This window comes from Drosophila takahashii, chromosome 2R, assembly GCF_030179915.1.
Source record: "Drosophila takahashii strain IR98-3 E-12201 chromosome 2R, DtakHiC1v2, whole genome shotgun sequence".
Lineage (NCBI taxonomy): Eukaryota > Metazoa > Arthropoda > Insecta > Diptera > Drosophilidae > Drosophila > Drosophila takahashii.
This window is the reverse complement of record NC_091679.1, coordinates 17,383,731-17,386,501: the sequence shown is the minus strand read 5'-3', so window position 1 is coordinate 17,386,501 and position 2,771 is coordinate 17,383,731. Positions and strand designations below refer to the sequence as shown.

General features: G+C 44.7%; 1 pseudogene; it reads left to right on the top strand.

Annotated features, from left to right (window-relative positions):
- The first annotated feature begins 875 nt into the window (after positions 1-875).
- Positions 876-2,166, top strand: LOC108055032 (UDP-galactose transporter senju-like; annotated as a pseudogene).
- The last annotated feature ends 605 nt before the right edge of the window (positions 2,167-2,771 follow it).

Genomic DNA, 2,771 nt, shown 5'->3' with positions numbered 1-2,771 from the left:
CAGTCCGTCCAATTTGCCAATTTGATTTTATTATTTCTCGTGTCTTCGAGATTTTGTCAGGGTCGTCGACTCGGCTGGGCGCCAGTTAAGGTTTAAGATAATGAGGCAATGCGGTTGCCGACCTTATTCTCCGCCTGCACAGCCCGTGCAGGGGGTTGACACCGTGGTACGTCGCTGCTCACGGAGATGTTGGTCCTTAGATGGGTGTTGCGGCAAGTTGGTGCCCACAACAACCAATCGAGACCAGGTGGTGGCCACGATCGGTGACAATTATGCTGCTGACCTTCCTCGTGTAATTCGAACAAGCCGATTGCAGGGTCTTAGCTTCGGCTCTGATACTCGCAGTGACAAAGAACAAATATCGTTCAACTTAGAAGAACTGATTTACAAAGTGAGAGAACTTAAACTTAACCCTAGCTCGCACGGATTACGACCGATGTAAGTCTTCGTGTCCCGTTTATCGACGTGCACTGCCCAACTTCTCTTGCAGCTCACCGTTGTTTTGTTAACTTATACACAAAAAAAATGCATCTATACTTATACTAGGAAAGCTTTAAAGGTGTGGGCGCCAGACACATTTTAAAATCGTTAGTGGACGATTGTGGGGGCGTGGCGCTCGGAGAACAATAAAATTGCGCCAGCCATTACATTTCTCACATTTAACACTTGACATTTAACATTTTAAAATATCAAATTTTTGACTTAAGATAACATTTTTTTTTAGCGTATGAGTTAATTCACCAGCGGTCGATAAAAAAGGGCCCCCCAAAATACACTTTTTTTTATCAGATAAACACGACCGAAACTGAAAGAAATTCCATTTCCTGGAACACCGAAAACTGGGTCTCTTTGCCACGAACAAGCGGAACTCTCATTCGAAACGCAACGCCGGCAAATCGTAGATCCCCAAGATGTCCACTAATTGGGGTGAATTGTTCCCCACCAAACTCACATTTGTTATCTTTTTGCTGTACATGTCCCTGTTTATAGGGCAGGGCACCTTTGTCACAGCTTCCCAGGAATCGAATAATTCCTATAGTTATTACACCGACACGGTTGTTCTGCTCACCGAGGTCTTTAAGCTGATCGTTTCCACTTGCCTGTGCTGCCGGGACCACAATCTACGCTCCCTGGTGCGGGATGTGCACAAGGATCGCAATGTTTTGGCCCTGTACATGGTGCCCGCCTTCCTCTACTGCCTGAACAACAATTTGGCCTTCGTCAACTTGGCCACGTTTGATCCCACCACGTATTATCTGCTGCTGCAGCTGCGTCGTCGTCACCGGCTTACTGTTTCAAATTATCTTTAAGAAGTACCTGTCGCAACGGCAGTGGATCTCCCTTATACTTTAAAACATAATATCACAGTAGTCTTTTTAAAATAAAAGTCTCAAATGACTGTTATTTACGGTCCCTGCTTTTGACGCTTGGCTGCATGATGAAACAGATCGATTTCGGCAGTTTCTACAGCGATACGAATGATGATAGCGAATCGGCAGCTATACAGCAACAGCAATCACTCAATAGAACTGCTAGTAATGCACAAATTTATGGCAAGAATATGTCTGGGTTTGATTTCAGCCGTTTGCCGTTTTTATATTGGCACAGACTATCTGCTCCTGCCTGGCTGGCGTCTACAACGAGTATCTGCTGAAGGACAAGGGCGCCGATGTTAATATCTTTGTGCAGAATGTGTTTATGTACCTAGACTCGATTGTCTGCAATGCCGTCATTCTCCTGCTGCGCGGCGAGCTCCTGGACGCCTTTAGTCCACAGAATCTGGGCAGCATCATGCGTTTCAGCGTGCATCATCATCGTAAACAATGCAGCCATTGGCATTGTCACGAGTTTCTTCCTGAAGTACATAAACTCCATACTGAAGACCTTTGCCAGCGCCTTGGAGCTCCTCTTAACGGCTGTCCTATGCTATTTCCTCTTCTCCATACCCATCTACATGAACACCGCGCTGGCCATCGCGGTGGTGTCCTATGCCATCTATCTGTACACCCAGAGTCCGGTGGTTAATCTCGGCAAGGTGCGTCCACTGGCAAATTTAAGCGGCCGAATCGGACCTCGATATGGTGTAACTAGTCCTAGACTTAATCTTAGTCTGTAAATAGTTGTGGAAAAGTGCCTGCAAATGTTTTGAACGCCAGACGAATGTATTGAAAACAAGAGAGAACGCTATAGTCGGGTGCCCCGACTATCAGATACGCGTTACTCAGCTAAAGGGAGTGGGAAGGAGATGGAGATAAAAACTTTGATCCGCCGTAACTTTTTAACGAATGGTCCGATTTAAAAACGTTCTTCTACATTTCGAAAGGTATTGATAAGCACCACAAAACTGCATTTTTACTTTTCCGAAATATTGAAATTTTCAAAATCGTATATAAGCGATTGTGGGCGTTAGAGGGGGCGTGGCACCCCTTTGAAATAAACTTAAGCTGCGTAGGAACTCCTAGATTCTGCATGCAAAATGTCAATCTTCTAGCTTTTATAGTTTCCGAGATCTCAGCGTTCATACAGACAGACAGACGGACAGACGGACATGGCTAGATCGACTCGGCTAGTGACCCTGATCAAGAATATATATAGTTTATAGGGTCGGAAAAGCTTCCTTCTACCTGTTACATACTTTTGCACGAATCTAATATACCCTTTTACTCTACGAGTAACGGGTATAATGACCCCAGGCTTTGTGCAATGCAATAGCAAACAGGCTTGTAAAAAAAAGTCAGTTTTTTGGCATAAACCCAAAAAATAAAAGTTAC